This window comes from Suricata suricatta, chromosome 6 (assembly GCF_006229205.1).
Source record: "Suricata suricatta isolate VVHF042 chromosome 6, meerkat_22Aug2017_6uvM2_HiC, whole genome shotgun sequence".
In the NCBI taxonomy this organism is placed as follows: Eukaryota; Metazoa; Chordata; class Mammalia; order Carnivora; family Herpestidae; genus Suricata; species Suricata suricatta.
Window position 1 is genome coordinate 10,163,898 of NC_043705.1, and position 21,359 is coordinate 10,185,256.

General features: G+C 45.8%; 2 long non-coding RNA genes across 5 annotated transcripts; one reads left to right on the forward strand and one right to left on the reverse strand.

Moving 5' to 3' along the window:
* Positions 1-398: 398 nt before the first annotated feature.
* Positions 399-13,318, reverse strand: LOC115293885. Of its 4 annotated transcripts, XR_003909649.1 has the most exons (7): positions 12,812-13,318; positions 9,032-9,118; positions 8,717-8,937; positions 2,725-2,770; positions 2,525-2,627; positions 2,181-2,407; positions 399-1,048 (listed from the first exon to the last, which is right to left on the reverse strand). It is a non-coding gene; the product is annotated as an uncharacterized LOC115293885 (long non-coding RNA). The 4 variants fall into 4 exon arrangements; XR_003909648.1 differs by lacking the exon at positions 399-1,048 and having other exon boundaries at positions 2,118-2,407; positions 12,812-13,316; XR_003909650.1 differs by lacking the exon at positions 399-1,048 and having other exon boundaries at positions 2,119-2,407; positions 9,036-9,118; positions 12,812-13,315.
* A 66-nt stretch (positions 13,319-13,384) lies between these two features.
* On the forward strand, positions 13,385-18,001 carry LOC115293886. Its single transcript, XR_003909652.1, has 2 exons — positions 13,385-13,645; positions 17,762-18,001. It is a non-coding gene; the product is annotated as an uncharacterized LOC115293886 (long non-coding RNA).
* Positions 18,002-21,359: the final 3,358 nt, after the last annotated feature.

Here is a 21,359-nt window from a genome sequence, read left to right on the forward strand (position 1 = left end):
GGTAGGGCAGAGAGAGAGGGAAGTAGAGGACCCAAGCTGGCTCTGCACTGGCCGTTCAGAGCTCTATGCAGGACTAGAACTCACAAACTGTGAGATCATGACCTGAGCCAAAGTCGGACGTCCAACCGACTGAGCCACCCAGGCGCCCCCACAGACTTGGTTCTTAGCGATCACTGGGTGCTTGCACATTCATTAGCTAGAGGGTCCCACGAAGGACTCCGGTGAGTCCAGAGTCCACACGGCTGCCTTCCCAACAGGTAGAGCCCATGGTGTTCATCTTCCTCTTTGTACACAGACCGGTATATGCCCGTGTGCCTTGGGCTATCCTTTTGAGACTTTCTCCTTAAAGACCACACTTATATTCATCTTTTTTTTTTCCATAATATTTTATTGTCAAATTGTTTTCCATACAACACCCAGTGCTCTTCCCCTCAAGTGCCCTCCACCATCACCACTCAGATGTAGTCTCTGCACAAGGGAGGGGACAGTGAATGTGTCACAGGAGTAGGCCAGTGTCCCGGTGCCTGTGTCCCCAGTGAACCCTTTCCCCTTCGCAGCTCCACACTTGCTAAGGAATGTACTTGCTTGAACTGGGTTGGGTAAAAAGTGTCTATAGGGAGTTAGTTAAAAAGAAAAATGACATGTTTCAGATCTGCCTAGCAATCTAGATGCTGGCGATGCCAGTGCATGCCACGTCACTCATGTCTGTCTTTCTCTGAGTGCAAACCCTGTCTTGTCAAATGGCATTGTGACCGTGTAGATGGACACATGTGAATAGAAGGTTACTGAGAGGTCAAGGCTCTAATTTAGGATGATGAAATCGGACCTGCTAACAGAGCCTTCTGAGTACCTTGCTAAGGCCTACACGCTAATTACGTATCCTGCCCGGATGGAAGGTTCTGTCCATCTTGGAAGGTTCTGAGCAGCCACACGGTGAGTCAGGAGGTGGACGCCACCACCGAGGCATGGAAACACTCCGCCTCTCGCAGGTTCTTCCAGCTGCCGGTAGCAGGAAGTCCCCCGATGAGGGCAGGTGCATCCTAAGCATCTAGGGTGGAGAGATGAAAAGTTTCAGGAAGTCAAAGGCTGTTCAGGAGGTTACCCATCCTATGTGAACTGATGTTGAATTTGTAGGAAATTCCGCGTTGGAGACTGAGGTGAAGGCGTCAGTTTCTGAAGTCTGACTGTGACTCAGCAAACCACCACAGTCCCCAGATGTCAGGGGAGTACACGCCTCGCTCCCGAGCAGCGGATGGAAACAGTTTGTGCAAATTTACCCGGATGAGCACAGCAGCAGAAAAGAAACCGGGTTTAATGTCAGGACCAGGGCCAGGGACCCGGGAGACTTTATTTTTTTCTAGGAAATGGCTCCAGAACCCTCAACCTTTCTGAACCAGATCCAAAAACACATCATGGTATCAAGCCCTGTAATAATTTTATTTTAAAAGGCCAAAGACTGTTTATTCTATTACTGGAGAAATGGAGATCATCTTTTTTCATTTGCTGCTTTCCATGCAGGTGAGGGGAGAGTACTGAGCTCCTAAAGGTTCTCTAAGGGAGTCTGCAAGCATTCTCCACTTCTGTGTCCATGGGACAGAGAAGGGGACAGCAGGCCACCCGGGGACTTCCAAGGTCATTGTCCTCAAACTCCCAACTTGACCACAGATCTCTACCTTTATATTTGCCTGGAAGTATGTTTCTTAGACCAAGCAATCTTCTCTTTTTCTTTCTTTTATAGTTTATTGACAAGTTGGTTTCCATATAACGTCCCCGCAAGTGCCCTCCTCCATGCCCATCGCCCATTTCCCCTCTCCCCTCCCCCATCAGCCCTCAGTTTGTTCTCAGTATTCAAGAGTCTCTCATGGTTTGCCTCCCTCCCTCCCCCCAACTACTTTTTTCCCCCTTCCCCTTCCCCATGGTCCTCTGCTAGGTTTTCTCCTGTTATGTTCACTTATGAGTGAAAACATATGGTATCTGTCCTTCTCTGCCTAAGCATTCTTATCTTGAAGCTGTTTTTTTTTTTTAATTGAAATTTTAACGATACCTCTGTAGAGCACTTTCTGTATTTCTTCCCCCCTACTTACTATCATATCTTAACAGGTTTTGGGAAATAGACCAGTCTGCCCAAGGATGCATTCTTCAGAATTTTATCAGACAGTGTTTGCTCCATGATCGACTACCTCAAAACTTGTGGGTTAAAACAAAAGCTGTTTCTGTAGCTGACAATTTTGCGGCTGAGCTTTTCTGGGCAGTTCTGGCCGTAGCCGGGCCTGGTCGTGTGTTAGCTGGGTGGTCTGAAAGCCTCAGGGTGGTGTCTGCTTGTTCGGCTTGTCTCTGCCCTACGTGGTCTCCTCGCTTTCCTGGGCGCTCACCCAGGTTTTAGCACATGGTTGGCTGAGTAGAGATCCTAAAGAAAGAACGGAAGTGTTCGAGGCTTACCTTGAAACTGACGCATTGTCGCTTTCCCCGCATTTTGTGAGCCAGGGCAAGGCACAAGGCCTTCCTTGACTCAAGGGTCGCCTACCTCTAGATGGGACGGGTTACAAAGGGTTCCATTGCCAAAGGCACAGACACAGGTGGAGCGAGAATCAGAGCCATTTTTTTTTTTTTTGGCAGTCTGTTAACACCTGCCAATAAAGGGGAAATGTATCCAAATAATTTTGTTGCAGGTGAATTTTCCGTGAGGGAGAAATGGGCTGGTCAATAAACAGTATAGATTTGTACCTTCCTTGAAATAGTTGTGAGCAGTTATTCTTGCTGATAATTGACACTGTGAAAAATCGGAAACACAGGGGTAAATTCTCAGCCAACTTGAGTCTGGCTTCCTAGATTTTATACACAGTAAATGTAAGGCCCTTCCCCTAGATGCTATAGTCCCTTTCATTTTGCAAATGTCTGTGTAGCTGCTGAGGTCTCCGGCAGGTAGACTGAGACAGAAGGTCAGGGAAAGGCTGAGTATCAGGGCGCATGCCTGACGATCAACACCTGTGGAGGAGAGAGGGGCGGAACATGCACGTCCCAGGCCTCAGACAGCCTCGTGGAGAGCTGCCTCTTGTCAAGAGCCTGTCGGAATTGCCCCAGACTGGGCCAATATGGCTGGGCCTTTATGAACAGCCCATCAGTGGGAGCCTTTTGGGAAGGACACCACCTGGGGCCAAGTGGCTTCCTGCATGTGAGACATCACACAACACATGAAGGCCGTCTGCTGACCACAGATCTGGGGCTGAAGGCCCTTCCTTCTGGATGCAGCAGAATATTCATGGAATTTCAGGGAAAGTCTGGCTGCCTACACACCGCTGATCTCCTCTGCAGGAGGAGCTGCCTGGACACATAATGTGACGATATTTATTGACTGTGTTGTTTTCCTCAGAGGGTTTCAAATTGCTTCATGAAGGGTCTCTGACTCAAAGCGCCGTGAACTTCATTTTGCTGCTGGAGCTGAGCAAAAAGTAGTGGGCTAACAGGAATGCGCTTAGCCATGGTGCAAATCTGCTTCATGCATATTTTATGCCACCTCCTCCTCCTCCTCTTCCTCCTCCTCCTCCCCAAAGGAGCACTGGCTCCTGCCACCCTACCCTTCAGCCAGCAATTCCTGGCATGATAGATGGGGATGTGGCCTTTCTCACTCTTCTGTCTGGATCACAAGGTACCCACTTTGTCAGCAGGGGGTGATTTGGGGCTAAGGGGAGGGTCAGGGCCCAGCCCTTGAACCCAGCTCTAGGGTAGTCACAGACATAAAAAAAATCTAACTACCTAAGAGATCCACTGGAACGAATTGCAGGACAATCCTACTTTTCTTTTCTTGCTGAAGCAAGAAGCAAGCTTCCCTGGTGGATCTAGAATAGGATTTTATTTCCAAAAATCTGATTTATATACAAGAACTATTCAATCATCTGCTGCATGGACAGAGCTTAGGAAAGCCTTATTTGCATTTTCCATCTCAATATGGAATTTTCCTTTTAAAGGCCTCACGTGGTCTGTGCAAGAGTTTGATCAGCCACGAGGGGAGGGAGTATCACCTATTGGTGAATGCCCCAGGTTCCAGAGTCCGACTGTTCTGACTCTGACACTTCTAGATGTGTGTTCTCAAAGAAGCCAGTCTCGTAAAGCCTCCGTTTTTTCATCAGCACAATGGAGACTACAGTAGCTGCTCCTTACAGGAACTTCCTATGAGGAGGATTTGGTAAGGTGATGCCCACGAAGAGGCTGGCATAGAGCCTGGCACCGAAAGTGTGAGCTTCTCTTCTTTAGGATGATGTCAGTGGTGACAAGGATGGCGAGTGTGGTGATGGTGGTGGTAATGATGGTGATGATGATGGTGAAGATGATGGTGATTGTGGTGATGGTGATGGTGATGGTGGTGGTGATGATGGTGAGGGTGGTGATGGTGGCGGTGATAGTGATGATGATGGTGATGATGGTGAGGGTGGTGAGGGTGGAGGTGATAGTGATGATGATGGTGATCGTGGTGGTGGTGATGATGGCGATGATGGTGGTGATGATGGTGAGGGTGGTGATGGTGGTGGTGATGGCAATGATAGTGACAATTGTGATGATGATCTTGATGGTGATGATGATGATGATGATGATGGTGATGACAATAAAAACAGTGAGGCAGTTGGTCTTTGCCCTCTGTCACATCTCTGCACTCATTCCTCTTTATGGTCAACTTAATCCTCCAATTCTTAATTTTTCTACTGTAAGAGATCAAAAGCTATAGGTAGTGGGTTGATATGAATGAATGCAGGGGAAAAATGTATTTTTGAAAAACGTCTAAAATCCAGATTCACCTTCAAAATAGAAAGATAGCATAACATAAGTAAATTCTAAGAGAATTATGTAAAAATCCATAGCTATGGCTGATTCACTGGTGCCTTAGAGCAAGGAAAACACGGAGGAGTGTGCTCATGGGTTGGTGGCCCCCACGGAAGTGAGTCACTTGGGTGCAGGATTAGGGGGTAAGGAGTGGTGAGCAGCTGGCCGAGCCAAGGGGCCATGGTTTGTGGACACGTGGGAAGCACACAAAGCCACCAGCTCGCTGTTGGGGCCACCAGTGGCCAGCCATCCGTGACTGACTGACAGGGCAAACAAGCTACAGGGCAAATTGAGTAAGATTTCTAAATATAAGGACTTTTGAGTCTGTGAAACCGCAGCTGTCCTATAATAAGCTTTAACCTTTGTCCACTCTGGAACAAGATTTCACAAGAGTTTGGTTTCCTCTTGCTTGGCCTCAAGTCACCACAGAGATTGTCTTTTTGCAGATAGGGACACTGCTGAATTTGCAAACTATTAATATAAAGATATTTACTCTCCAAGTGTGGTTTAGGTATGAGCTTAATATCCTACAGTGGAAGAGAAGGTCTCTGTCTCCAGCAGATGATATATTAATGGACTTCTTGATTTGAAAGATGTCTTTCATCAGAAGGATAGACATCAGCTGTGTTCTGATGAATCACTGCATCTTACCAAGCTATTTATTGTGCCCATACTTAGGTTATCAACTTTCAAAGAACCAAACTTCGATGAAATTAATGAACACTGAAGCCGTTTAAATGAGTTTTCCCTTTCTGGGGCAATTTAGAAGAGCTTTAGGATCTTTGAGGACTTTGTTGCTATCACAGGTTTAGAAAAATGTAAGCCACAGGGCCCAACATACTCCCTGACGCTGTCTTGTGACTCTGTCCCTGGTAACTGATTCTGGACTTCCAGCGCTTTCTCATGAAAGTACCTGCTTAAGAAGCTACTTTAGGTTATTCGGGTCGTCTCCTTGTCTGGATTCAGAGTCAGTGGATGGTCCAGCTGCTGTAGCCCTCAAATTTGTGCCAATTCCTAAGACATGCTAGAACAGAGCCCTAGGCAGAACCCCTCTGGAGGGGAAACGTGGGTAGGAAATGCTTTTCTGGGGTGTTAGAGACCCTCTGCTATCTCCAGGCCTGGTGCCAGCAACCCTGGGCTTGATAATGAGCGACTTGGTGTTTTATTCTGGTTCTCATAGCCCAACAGTGAAAGTGTCCCAAAGGACTTCTTTGGAGGTCCTCAAGGAAGATGGCAGTCCCTCTTCCGCTGGTTAGTTCGTGGCTACACAGACACGACCTATAGCTTCTAAGGTCCTTATGTCAAAGTATTTGCTATTGTTGTTTTGTTCCAGTTATTTTACTCCTCTTTAAAAGAAGGGAAACGATCTCACTGTTTTCTTGGTCCTACACCGTGTACAGCCTAACTCTAAGGCAAGGAGGCTGATCTGGGATAATTGGTACACGGACGAATTCCCAGGGGAGAGTGCTGGGAGAGCATTGAACAACGCACAGAATATGCAGCTATGCCTTTAAAAGGAGTGGTTTGGGGCGCCTGGTGGCTCAGTCAGTTCAGCTCAGGTCATGATCTCACAGCTCAGGTCTTGATCTCCCGGTTGGTGGGATCAAGCCCTGCGTCGTCGGGGTCTGTGCTGACAGCTAGCTCAGAGCCTGGAGCCTGCTTCAGGTTCTGTGTCTCCCTTTCTCTCTGACCCTCCCCTACTCACGCTGACTCTCTCTTTCTCTCAAAAATAAATAAAAAGCATAAAAACAAACAAACAAGCAAACAAATAAATAAATGGAATAAAAAGGTGCGGTTTGTCAGGACGGGGGCGTGAAAGGAATACAGCACCTGTCCCTTAGCCCAGCCCTCAGGCGAGCCGGCCACACAACCTGCTCAGCACCTTTCCTGGGCACTCATCCCATCTCCTCAGCCCTGCGTCTCTCCCACCCACTGCTCCTCTCCTAGCCCTGGGTCTTCTTTTGGCAGCTGCGCTTCTTTGTTTGTTTGTTTGTTTTTTAACATTTATTTATTTTTAAGAAAGAGAGTGCAAGAGGGAGAGGGGCAGAGAGAGTGGGAGACACAGGATCTGAAGCAGGCTCCAGGCTCTGAGCTGTCAGCACAGAGCCCGATGTGGGGCTTGAACTCATGAACCACGAGATCATGACCTGAGCTGAAGTCAGAGGCTCAGCTGACTGAGTCACCCAGGCACCCAGGCAGCTTCGCTTCTGCCCGTCACTGGCCTCACTCTTATTTCAGTCCTTGTGCTTGATGCTTCTCACGAGACCTGCTCTGGGCCCCTGGCCCGGGCTCTGGTTTGCACTCCACCATCAGGCTGCACCTGCTCCCTATGGCTCCACCTAAAGCTCCTCAGAGTCCTTCAAGGCTCTGGGCCTTTGCCCCAAGGCTAGTGCATGGGGGTACTCTTGGCTTAAGAAAAAGATACCAATAAACTTGTTTTACCACAAATGCCTTTGTCATGGGCTCTAAACCAGGTCTGCAATAGGTTTATTCTCAATTCTGTAGGTTCAATAATTTTTTGATTACTGATCGATCGGCAGGTATCTCTTGAGACCTTCCAGGTATCCAGTCCTAGGCTTGGCATTAAGAGATTATCTGGGTAGCTCAGTCATTGAAGCACTCATCTTCAACTCAGGTCATCATCTCGCGGTTCGTGAGTTCGAGCCCCATGTTCCCGCCCACTTCAGATCCTCTGTCCTCCTTTCTGCCCCTCCCCTGCTCACATTCTTTCTCTCTCAAAAATAAGTAAACATTCAAAAGAAAAAAGTGAGTCTCCCAGGAAATCACAGAAGAAGGAAGAAGACTCAGCCATGCAGAATTAGGGTTGGTGTTTTTGTTATTTTTTTTTTAACTTTTCTGAAATATATATTAAGACATGCCTCATGAATGTGTAGGTGCTGGGCACCCTTGGCCCATGACTAGGAAAACAGACAGGCGGGCCGATGGCCAGTCAGAGTAAGACATTGGAGGTAAACATCTGGAAAGCCGTCATGAGTCTGAGTGGTTTATCGAGCAGAAATTGCCTTTTGTGTTAAATTCTGCATAAACACATGAGTGGATTTGTGGGAGGGAAACTCGCCAAGCGTTTAATTTTGTGAGCTCACTAAAACTTTAGGCAGGAAGGTACCAGGTTTTGCTGATGCTCTGTCCTAGCCTGTCCTTTAATGAACCTCTGTTCTCCTCCAAACAGAATACATTTGTGTTCCCTGCCGTCAACAAAAAATAACGTATACAGGGAGTGCTTTACAATATCGGGTAGGGCTGTTTCTGCAATCTGCTGTGTGTATACCTGCCACATTTTTCTTGGTGACAAATGAGCTGCGGTATAGTGACGAAGCCAAAACAGAGCCCTCGCTGCACAGCCCATAGACTGGTTCACCAGATACCCGGCTGGTTTTCAGATTCGCAAGTCAACTGCAACAGGCCGCCAGCACTAACATTCTTTGAAGTACTTGACAAATGTGAAGATTAGAATTTACAGGGCATCTGGCTGGCTCAGCCGGTTAAGCATCTGACTTCTTGACTTCAGCTCAGGTCCTGATCTCACAGTTCATGGGTTTGAGATCCGCATCTGCTCCATGCTGATAATGTGGAGCCTACTTGGGATTCTCTCTCTCCTCTCTCTGCTTCTCTCTCATACCAAATTTATAAATAAACAAACTTTTTTTTTAACAATTTAAATTTACTTATTAAGCACACTGAATGAGGATACTGGGATAGCTTCTCTGCGTAATCTTTAAAATTGAGGGGTTCTTTCTCTTTTTGTGTTTTAGAAAAGGAAAATGTGGACAAGATTTACTTTGTTGGTCTATTGGTTGTGTTTGGTTGACATTTGGAATGTTCATACCAAAATACTCATGTTGCAGTCCTCATCCTCAGAAATTGGAAAATAGGTAAATACCTTAGGTGGGCAGCATTCTCTTTTGAACTCGAATCACACGAGCCCACCCCTTCTAGGACCACAGAGCAGTGCTGGAGACTGGAGTCTTTCGCTTTATTTCTCTCCTTACGATCAGATTGCCCCTCTTCGTTCCACAGCTTAAACAATGTACATGGATTATTTCGTGAAGTCTTCTCAACTACCAACTGGGCTGTAGTTACTGGATTTTATGGATGAAGAAGCTGGGACACAGAGAGGTTAAGTCATTTTCCCCAAGCTGCACAGCTAGTCGGGGATCTAACCCACACAGTAGGACTCTCAAACCGGCATGCTTACCCACCACATTGTACTGCTGCTCTGAGGAAGAGTACTTGTGCTCAGTGGAGTCATTTTATATAAGCCATATACAGTGGAAAATATATACTGGGAAAGAAAAAAAAAATATATATATATAGTGGAAAATCATTAACTTTATCCTTCAATATTAAAAGTAAAGAAAACTATAGTAAACCTTTGCTGCCCTGTACAGTTGTATAGGTGAGCACTGCCCAACCCTACAGGGGGGTGCAATTATATTACAGGCCCTGAAAGGGCACCTCTTAGAGCTGGGCAACACACAGTGTCCACAGCATGTGCCATGGCCCCGAGTAACCTGAAAGATTGATGAAATTTAGGTAAATGCTTCTTTACCATAAGAGATAATATTCCCTAAATGATCCTAGTGAAGTTGATTATAGAAAAAAAAAGCAGGAGCACCTGGCTGGCTCAGTCAGTAGAGCACGTGACTCTTGATCTCAGGGTGGTGAGTTCAAGTCCCACTCTGGACATGGACCCTACTTGAGAAGAGGAGAGGAGGGGAGGGGAGGGGAGGGGAGGGGAGGGGAGGGGAGTGCCTGGGTAGCTCAGCCAGTTAAGTGTCTGAATCTTGATTTCAGCTCAGATCATGATCTCACAGTTGGTGAGATCAAACCCCACCTGGGGCTCTGCTGACAGCCCACAGCCTGCTTCTGATTCTCTCTCTCTGCCTCTCTTCTGCTTGCCTTGCTCTCTCTCTCTCTCTCAAAATAAGTAAACTTTAAAAATATAAAAGAAAAAGAAAAGCAGGGGAGGGAAAGAGATTCTGTAAACCATTAAGTGATTGGCAAATATAGTTTTTAACTCTGTGCTTCAAATCTGACAGACTGGCTTGCTCTGCTATAAGAGATGTGTCCCACATTGGCCTACATATCTTCCTGCTGTCTTTGGGTTTTTGACTGTCATATTATTATTTTTGCATCATCAAGATTTATAATTTATAATTTACAATCTGTTGGGGGCTGTAATTTTTACCATTGCTTAGCCTTAATCCCACATAAAATGGGCCACCAGACCTTATGTCATGGCCTCTCCATTATTCATATTGAGTAGCTTCTTCATTATGCCCCAAATTGTCACTGGAAACCTATAATATTATGATTTTGTTACAGTATTTTTGTGAGATGGATTCCCAAACCTTGGAATTGTTGGGTAATGGGGTGTAAGGATTTTAACATTTTGTAGGCATTGTCATATTGGCCTCGAGGCTGGACCAATTTACACAATCACCAATCATCTATAAGAATAGCTTTATTTTTACGCCCTCACCCACCCTGAATATTATAAATTGTAAAAATTTTGCTTACATGAAGCATTAAAAAGAGCATCCTCGCCTGGTACCCAAGTTAGAGATAGTGGTTATTAACAGCGCATTGTATATTTCCCACAATTTGCTGATATGCAAGCATAAAATGTACACACAGAGTGTCTCTTTTTACCATAAAAGCATCCTCCATCTTGCTTTTTACCCCATTACAGAAAATTCCATGTCAGTATATATTCATCTAATTTTTAAGAGCTGTGCATTAATATATAGACGGTCCAATAGATCAGTGACCATTATACAGGTGTTCCAATATTTACTTAATGTTTTGTTAATTGTTATCTTAGGTTGTACCAGACTCTCACTTCAAAAAATGCTACCATTGCTGCACCCAGATGGCTCACTAGGTTAAGTGACCGACTCTTGGTTTCAGCTCAGGTCATGACCGCACAGTTTGTGAGATGGAGCTGCAGGCCGGGCTCTGTGTTGGCAGTGTGGAGCCTACTTGGGGTTCTCTCTCTCCCTCTCCCTCGGCCCCTCCCCAACCTGTGCTATCTGTCTCACTCAAAAGAAACTTAAAACAAAATGCTACTATTGATGTCTTACTTCTGCATCTTTGAATATGTTTGAATATTGATTCCTAAAAGTGAAATTTCTGTGTGAAAAAGCATGTGCATTTAGTATTTGATTGACTTTGCCAAAATGGCCTCTAGAGAGAATCTGTCGTTTGCAACCCCACCAACAGTGCACAGACCTGCCCAGTCACCCACAGCCTTTGCAAAATAGCCTGGCACTAGACTTTCAGAACACCACCTAGAAATCTGCCAGTGAAAAACACTATCTCTGTTTAATTTTGATGTCTGCCTGTCTTATTTATGATAACAGTGGGCAAGCTTTTTAGTATGTCTGTGTGTGTGTGTGTGTGTGTGTGTGTGTGTGTGTGTGTGTGTCCTTTTTTGTGACCTCTCTTTTTATGTCCTCTGTCCATTTTTCTATTGGGTTTTTGGTAAGGGGTCTTTCTTTGTGATTTGTAAACTTACTGTAAATAGCCTGACCAACCAGTTTTGTTGACAGTAGTTCCCACTTGTAGCTTTTCTTTTGTTTTTCTTTGAAGTACTCTTGCCCATGAAGAAATTGTTTTTACTTTTTTATGGGTATATTTATTAAATGTTAATGATTTTAGGTTTTGTGTCTTCTGTAGAAAGACCTTCTTCATGCCAATATTGAATTAAAAAAGTATCTCATATTTTCTTTAGGTGCTTTTGTGGTTTCATTTTTTTAAGCTTTTATTTATTTAAGTAATCTCTACACCCAACATGGGGCTTGAACTCACAACCACAAGATCAAGAGTTACATGCTCTCTGACTGAACCAGTCAGGCACTCCTTGTGGTTTCATTTTTATTATATTTAAATATTTGACTCGTCTGCTACTTATTTCAGAGTAAGGTAGGCATTCAGTTTCCTGTTTGTCTTGTTAACCTATTGAACATCAAATGATCTTTCTTCTCCCCACTGCTAAGAAATGCTGCTCTCAAGAGAAATCACAGAATTTCCATTGGAAAGGTGCCTATGGAGTCATCTAGCTTCGAGGCTCATGCATGTTGGCTTGCAGATGAGTGTTGTCCCGGTCACTTCACGGGCTCATGAGGGGCTCACCAGACACACCTGGCGTCACAGGTTCTGAGGGCCTCAGGGAGGGTTTAGATTATTGTCTTTTTTGCCTGTTTACTTTAAAATTTTCAACTGCATAGCGGCGCCTGAGGGGCTCCTCAGTTGAACATCCAACTCTTGATCTGAGCCCATGTCATGATCTCACAGTTTGTGAGATCAAGCCAGGAGTCGGACTCTGTGCTGACAGCATGGAGCCTGCTTGGGATTCTCCCTCCCTCCCTCTCTCTCTCTCTCTCTCTCTCTCTCTCTCTCTCTCTGCACCTCCCCTGCTCATTCTCTCTCTCTTAAAATAAATAAACTTTAAAAAAATAAAATAAAATATTCAACTGCATTTAACATTTCATGAGTAGTTCAATAATAGTTGTGTATACTTCACCTGGGTTCACTATTATTAACATTTTCCCACATTTGTTTTATCTTTCTTTCTATATATTTATGTACCTACACACACACACACACACACACACACACACACACACACACAGATGCGCATGAGAGTTTATGCTTTGATCCCTTTGAGAGTTAATTGCAAGGACAATTTCTCGTCACCTTATATATTTGCACATTGTTTAAATCCTGAGAACAAAGATCCTCACCTCCACAGCCACAGTGTAATGATCATCCTAGGAAATTTACCACTGCTAACAGTACTGTTATTTACAATCCGTAATCACACTTCACCATTGTCCTATATAATGTCCTTTATTTTTTTTTTCATGCCTGACCCAATCAAGAATCCTCAATACATTTGGTTTTCATGTCCCTTAAGTTTACTCCTCTAACCTAGGACAGTTTCCAACTTTTTCTTTAATTTTTCTTTAATTACCTTGACATTTTTGCTGTTTCACAGAAGGGCCTTCAATTTGGATGTCTGTTTCCTCATGGTTAGATTCAGTCTGAGCATTTTGAGCAGGAATGCTATGTTGATGATGTCACATGATGTCATAATGTCTCATTATCAGTGACCCTTGGCTTAACCGGTTGGTTGGTGTGGTATCCCCCGGATTCCTGGGCCCCCGATGTTTTGGGATGCTGGCTGTGTGATTCTAACACAGAGCCAGGTTTGGGATTCACTAGCCAAATCCACTGCTCAGAGATGGGAGTCTCTTCCGGGGGTTCTTGGAAGGCTGGTCACTTACAGGAACTTTACTGGCTCCCATAAAAGGGAACTTAGAGTCTTCAACAGCAGACAGATCCTTCCTCTAGTTTAGCTCATTATAATACATGTTAATACCCCAAAGAAAAGAACTAGAAGCAGGGACTCAGGCAGACACTCTACCTCTAGTTCACAGCAGCATTATTCACATCTGCCTAAGGGTGGAAACAACCCACATGCCTGTTGAAAGATGCATATGTACAATGGAATATTATTCAGCCTTAAAAAGGAAAGAAACCCTGACTCATGCTACGCCATGGGCACAAAGTGTCATCATCTGTGATGTTCCTAAGTGAAGGAAGCCAGACACAGAAGGTCATATGCTGGATGACTCCGCTTGTACACGGTGGCAGAGCAATCACATTCTCAGAGTCAGGAAGTACAGTGGTGGTTGCCAGGGGACACGGGGAAGGAAACGGGGAGGTAGCGTCTCGTGAGGACTGACGGACAGTTTGGGAAGATGAGAACGCTCTGGAGATGGATGGTGGTGATGGTTGCCCACAGGTGAGTGCAGTTAATGCACTTAAAAGGGGATAAAATGGTGGGGCACCTGGGTGGCTCAGTCGAGCGTCCGACTTCAAATGAGGTCATGATCTCACAATTCGGGGGTTCAAGCCCCACTTTGGCCTTTGCACTGACAGCATAGAGCCTGTGTAAGATCCTCTGTCTCCCTCTCTCTGCCTCTCCCTTGCTAGTGCTCTCTTCCCAAAAAATAAATAAACATTAAAAAAATTTTTTAAGTGGTTAAAATGGGGGCGCCTGGGTGGCTCAGTTGGTTAAGCGTCTGACTTCGGCTCAGGTCATGATCTCGCAGTTGGTGAGTTTGAGCCCCACGTCAGACTCTGTGCTGACAGCTCAGAGCCTGGAGCCTGCTTTGCATTCCATGTCTCCTTTCTCTCTCTCTCCTTGCCCCTCCCTCACTTGCTCTTTGTCTCCCTCAAAAATAAATGAACATTTAAAAAATTTTTTTAAATTAAGTGGCTAAAATGGTAAATTTCATTTCATGTATATTTTGCCACAAGAAAACACATTTTTAAAATTTTGTTTATACTAAGATAAAATGACCCCCTTGTGACTTTCCTTCCTTAGTTTGGCTTTTGGAACAACACAAAATGCACCCTTCTCTCTTCTATATAGTAACAGCCTTTCAGTAGTTTCCCTCACCGCCATGTCCCCATCCATGGTGGGAGCAGCATGAAGTCTAGGGGAAGTTTTACTTTTTACAGGTTGGATATTACACCAGTCTAGGACTACCTTAGGGGATGGAGATGTGTGTGTGTGTGTGTGTGTGTGTGTGTGTGTGTGTAGACACACACACATATATATATATATGTGCATATGTATGTATGTGTATATAGTCTATCAATTTATTTTTTTGTTTTTTATTTTTGAGAGAGAGAGAGAGAGAGACACAGAATCTGAAACAGGCTCCAGGCTCTGAGCGGTCAGCACAGAGCCTGACGCGGGGCTCGAACCCACAGACAGTGAGATCGTGACCTGAGCCAAAGCCAGGTGCTTAACAGACTGAGCCACCCACGCGCCCCTATAGTCTTTCTTTAAGAGAACATTAAGATCAAACATTTTTAAATTTTTTATTTTTGAGAGAGAAAGAGAGCACGGGAGGGGCAGGGGCAGAGAGAGGGGGAGAGAATAGATCCCAAGCAGGCTCTACACTGTCAGTGCGGAGCCAGACGCGGGGCTCAAACTCATGAACTGTGAGATCATGACCTGAACTGAGATCAAGAGTCAGACGCTCAGCTTCCTGAGACACCCAGGCCCCCCAAATCAAGCATTTTAGGAGTCAAGCAGTCCCCCCATCTCAGACACGGATGACTCTATGACGCTTGTCCAGAGGCCCTCTCTCTGCTCGGGGCCTGCGCCCCAGCCCTGCACCTGCCCAGGAACTTGCAAGTCCAGCTTGAAAGCCACTGCTTAAAAGCAGACTGTGCATAACGCTTTCTATCAGAGCAGCTGTACAAATGCTGTGGCCTTTGCTTTCCTTTCAGGTGGCAGGGCACACAGAGGAAGTTTTGGTCAACTGGAAACAGCTTGACATTTCATGTAACGATTCATAGGCTTTTTAAAAGGCGGTTCACCTTTGCCATAGCAACAAACCCATTTCCTCCGTCCGGTGAGGTGGGCCCTGGCGGGCTAACCCGCTGCCCTGCCAGCTCAGTGTGCCCTTCATCTGCAGGCTGCGGGCTCCGTGTGAGACGCCCTCACATCTCCAAATTCAGGCTCCACAAAGCTCCTTGGCACGGTGATGGTCGCCCACAAGGTGAATGTAGTTAACGCACTTAAGTATTTCAAATGGTGGGGCGCCTGGGTGTCTCCATGGTTGAGCGTCCGACTTTGGCTCAGGTCATGATCTCATGGTTCGTGGGCTCAAGCCCCACATGGGGCTCTGTGCTGACAGCATGGTGCCTACTGTGGCTTCTCTGTCTCCCTCTCTCTCTGTCCCTCCCCTGCTTGTGCACTCTCTCTCTCAAAATTAAATAAACATTTGAAAACTTCCTGTCCCAAGGAAGTCACAGAATAGAAGGAGGGGCTCCCCCGGATCTCATGGGTGATGCTTAGTTTCGGGGATGTCTGGGGAGGTTGCCCTGGCTGCATTTGTTGGTTCTCTTTGGACGAGATTTGTGTCTTTTATGCAGCAGGCAAGGGCAAAAATAGTCCAGATGGAGCGATGACGACATCACGGACTGTGAGTGGGCCAGGCTCTCTGCTTCTCCAGAGCACAGAGCCCGTGGACCCCCACCCAGCGGAGCAGGCCGGCAGGGGGGGGGGGGAGGAAACAGCGCTCGCTGCCTGCAGCCTGCCCCTGGGCTCCCACCGCGGTCTCCGGAGTCTTGGGCTTCTGTGCTCCAGCCCCACCCCCCAAAGGTAGAGTGGCCCCTCGGGTCCCGTGTCAAGGAACAGCTGCTGTTACTGAGGAAAAAGAACAAGTAAAGGTCTCCAAGGACTTGGTGGCCCTCAGCCCAGGCATAAAGGGGACCACGTGGGCCTTTCAGGGTGCTTCGTTCCAGCCTGGTCCTCCCACGGCCCATTGAGCAACAGTCTGGTTTAAGGGGGAGGTCAGCCCTTTAACACGAACCCTAGACGGGAGGCTGAGCGTTGGGGGCCTGACACACTGGAAGCGGGGTCTTCTCCCCGCATGATCCCACCATCCTCTTTCCTGCCACCGTCCGAGGCTGAGGCCATGGCTGGGGAGATGAGAAGTTGAGGCTCTTTGCAGGGGGAGGAGGAGACACTGAGCAGACACCTTCTCCCAGTGCCCCCACCCCTCCTTCCTGGCCACTACCAGTCTCTTCTCTGCATCTGTGAGCTCGGTTTTGTTGTGTTTGCATTTTAGATTCCACATGTAAGTGAAATCATATGGTATTTGTCTTTCTCTGTCTGACTTATTTCACTTAGCACGACACCCTCACTGTCCATTTGTCTTGTTGCAAGTGGCATAATTTATTTCACTGTCAGTTTTACCTCAGGGGGAAAAAAGAAGAAGGAGGAAGGAAAGGGAAGGGAGGAAGGAAGGAAGGAAGGGAGGGAGGGAGGGAGGGAGGAAGGAAAAAGGAATGGAGGAAATCATGCACTTGGACCTAGAGGCATTCTCCTTCAGTCCATCTAAAATGACAAGGGTTGGGGCACCTGGGTGGCTCAGTCGGTTGAACATCCAATTCTGGCTCAAGTCATGATCTCATGGTTCGTGGGTTCAAGCCCCACCTCTTGCTCTGTGCTGACAGCTTAGAGCCTGGAGCCTGCTTCAGATTCTGTGTCTCCCTCTCTCTCTCTGTCCTTCCCTTGCGCTCTCTCCCTCCCTCTCTCTCTCTCTCTCTCTCTCTCTCTCTCTCTCTCAAAAAAAAAATAAACATAATAATGAAAAGAATTTTTTAATAAAATGACAAGGGCTTTTCTTCCTCAGCCTCTCGGCTCGCGGATGGATTCCTGCTCTGCAAGATAGTATTTTCCTTGTGGTGACAAGCCTCCTACGTATCACTCCCATCCAGGCACTCATCACCCACTCATCGGGAGAACACTATTTCTGTGCCCAATTGGTTGGTTGGAAACTACCCTGCTTCAATGTCTGCAGAAGCAGATGGAAAGAAAGACCAAAAAAAAAAAAAAATTCCAGTCCTCTGCCTTGGTGTGAAGAGCAGAAAATTGAAGGCAGTGGTAAAAACAGCTAAGAAGCATTTCATGTCCAAGGAAGAGATGAGGGAGGAAGACAGGGCTGAAGCTCATGACCAAGACATGTTTCCTCTACTTGGTATTTTGTTCTGGGCCTGACCGTCTTTTGTACCCCCAATTCTGTCCTCCAGAAGTAGGCACAGCGACCCACTAATGAAAACCACCATGAGCAAGTGGGGTGCCTCTAGAACCCTCCATAACTTGTGGAATTATCTTTGCAGGTCACTTACGGTCAGAGCAACCTCTAGAGGAAAAAATCTATAATATCTATAATATATAATACATACAACATAGATAGAAGATAGAAGATATATAATATATATATGTATTTTTAAGGATGAGAATTGGCACTATGCCATAAAATTGATACATCGACATAAGGTAGTCTGGAATTTCATAAAATAAACAATAACAGAAATTTTGGTCCCTTTACAGTTAAGGAAATGGAAGAGGGGGGCGGCCACGATGCGTCGAAGAGGGAAGTGTTGAGTCTCCAAGTCCTCCCTGGGATGCACGGAAACGGCGCCTAACCGTGTGAGAATGTGGCTATAAGATGCTCCGCACAGAAATACTTTCTTGGCACGAGAAGCACATGCAGTAAACAGCCAGCCACGGGGACCTCTCCCAGTTTCCACTGTTCTAGTAAATACTGTGAGCACACATTCCAAGCTGAAACAGTCTCCCTCCGTTGACACTGCCCACCATCTTGGAACATTTAAAGCGGTGTCTGTGGGGAGGTTAGAAGGAGCTGGAAACTCCCCTTCCAGACGGGAGCAGCCCCACTGCTGTGAGCTGAGTGCTGTCAGCTCCTCACCACCAACGCCGCTGAGGCAAGGGAGAGCACAGGGTGACAGGCAGCAGCCCTGGGAGAGACTTTGATGTCAGCCCAGGATGCCGGAGCCCTGCTTGAATGACCATCGGTGGAGAAAACCATTAGACAAATGGCTGATGGGAAGTTTCACAGGATCAAGATGGCCCTGTGTTAAGCCCACCAGGCCCTGTGTAAGGAAGCTCAGTATTTGTATTTTCTTTTTTTAAAATTATTTATTTATTTAAATTCAAGAGAGTTAACATGCAGTGTAGTATTGGCTTCAGGAGTAGAGCCCAGTGATGCATCACTTACCACTCTGTACGTGCCGGTGCTCGTCCCGACAAGTGCCCTCCTCAATGCCCGTCCCCCACTTAGCCCATCCCCCATCAACCTCTCCTCCAGCCACCCTCGATTTGTTCTCTGTATTTTTTAATTAATTTATTTACTGTTTAATCTATACCCCAGTTAGCATATAGTGCGACAATGATTTCAGGAGTAGATTACTCAATGCCTCTTACCATGTAGGCCATCTACCCTCCCACAACTCCTCCAGCAACCCTCTGTTCTTCATATTTAAGAGTCTCTTACGTTATGTCCCACTTCCTCTTTTTATATAATTTTTGCTTCCCTTCCCTCATGTTCATCTGTTTGGTATCTTAAATTCCTCATATGAGTAAGTCATATGATATTTGTCTTTCTCTGACTAATTTCGCTTAGCATGATACCCTCTAGTTCCATCCACATTGTTGCAAATGGCAGGATTTCATTCTTTCTGGTTGCCGACTAATACTCCAGTGTATGTATATTCCACATCTTCTTTATCCATTCATCCATCGGTGGACATTTGGGCTCTTTCCATACTTTGATAGCGCTGCTTTAAACATTGGGGTGCACGTGCCTCTTCGAAACAGCACACCTGTATCCCTTGGGCAAATACCTAGTAGTGCAATCGCTGGGTTGTAAGGTAATTCTATTTTTAACTTTTGGGGGAACTTCCATACTATTTTCCAGAGTGGTTGCAAAAGAGATCCTCTTTCTCCACATCCTCACCAACATCTATTGTTGCCTGAGTTGTTAACGTTAGCCATTCTGACAGGCGTGAGGTGGTATCTCATTGTGGTTTTGATCTGTATTTCCCGGATGATGAGTGATGTTGAGCATTTTTTCATGTGTTTATTAGCCATCTGGATATCTTCTTTGGAGAAGTGTGTATTCATATCTTTTGCCCATTTCTTCACTGAATTATTCAGTTTTTCGGTGCTGGGTTTGATAAGTTCTTTATAGATTTTGGATACTAGCCCTTTATCTGACATGTCATTTGCAAGTATATGCTCCTGTTCCGTTGGTTGATGTTTAGTTTTGTTCTCTGTGTTTAAGAGCCTCTTCTCAGGGCACCTCTGTCGTGTCCTGCCCCAGCCAGCAGATCGGAAAATCCTCGCGGGTTCTTGATCCTGAGAGAGGGAGAGAAAGGGCAGGAAGGGGGAGCACGGAGAGTAAGGACACAACACACGGTATCTGATCAAGCCTCTTCAAGCCTCTTCTCTTTATTCAGAAAACACTGTCTCTTATAAAGGTTTTTAGGCGGGAGAACAAGGCAGTTGACCTAGGCTGGTTGCTAGGAAACAGGGTCAAAGCTAGGGTAAAGGAGGAAACTAAAGTTTTTAGCACAGCAGCGAAGGGCCAATACCACCCTGCTGGTAGGCGATTGATCTTTGTTTTTCTGGCTTCTCCTGGCAGGGAGTGGCTCTCCCCTGCCTCTTTTTGTAACTCCCCTCAGGGAGTGACATTACCAGCTAGTAAATGGCCAAGCAGCTGAATCTTTGCAGCTTCCCACACATCTCGGTGGCTTAGTTGGTTAGGTTTCTGACTTTGGCTCAGGTCATGATTTCACAGTTCACAAGTTCCAGCCCCGCATCAGGCGCTGGGCTGACAGGCCACAGCCTGGAACCTGCCTCAGATTCTGTGTCTCCCCCTCTCTGCCCTCTCCTGCTTGCTCTCTCTCTCTCACTCAAAAATAAATAATAAACACTAAAAAAATGTTTAAGGAGTCTCTTATAGCTTGCCTCCCTCTCTGTTTTTATCTTATTTTTCCTTCCCTTCCCTGATGTTCATCTCTTTTGTTTCTCAAATTCCACGTATGAGTGAAGTCACACGATATTTGTCTTTCTCTGACTGACTTATTTCACTAGCATAATACATTCTAGTTCCATCCATGTGGTGCAGATGGCAAGATTTCATTCTTTTTGATCACTGACTAATATTCCATTGTGTCTATGTATGTACATGTGTTCATATGTGTACATAAATATACGTATCATACAGAATAGAATATATACATTCATACCACATCTTCTTTATCCATTTATTGGGTGATGGACATCTGGGCTCTTTCCATAATTTGGATACTGTTGATAGCGCTGCCATAAACACTGGGGTGCATTTACCCCTTCAAATCAGCACGTTTGTGTCCTCTGGATAAATACCTAGTAGTGTAATTACCGGGTCGTAGGGAAGCCCAGCATCTCTTAGAGCAGGATAGTCACACTGTGTCTCCTGGACTTCTAACTAAGAAATCCGCGCATCCCATGTCAGGTATTCTTGCCCCCAAAGTTGAACCTAAGTTGAGTCGATCCTAGAAGTCAGATTTCCAGTTTATAGGAGATACACGGGGAGCATAACGAAGTTAGATCATCCCACCAGGAAGCACATCCTGGAGTGTCCTATGAGATACTTGGCCTCGTTTATTTTTTTCAGCCCATCATTTGGATTTAAAAGTAAGAAAAAGAGGGGCACCTGGGCGGCCGAGTCAGGTAAGCATCTGACTCTTGGTTTCAGCTCAGGTCATGCTCTCACGGTTCTGGGATTGAGTCCCGCGTTGTGCTCTGTGCTGAGTACTGAGCCTGCTTGGGATTCTCTCTCCCTCTCTCTTTCAGCCCCTCCCCCACTCACGTGCATGCTCTCTCAAAATAAATAAATTTTAAAAATAAATAAAAATAATAAACCAAAAGTAAGAAAAGGAAAGAGGAGAAGAAGATTAAGGAGAAGGATCTACTCTATATTAAAAGATACGTCAGGGACCTAATGAGCAAATGAAATGTATGGCCCTTACTTGGTTCCTGATCACAACAGTGTGTGTGTGTGTGTGTGTGTGTGTGTGTGTGTGTGTGTGTGTGTTGGGGGTGAGAATTGAGGCAATCAGGAAATCTTGTATATGGACCACTA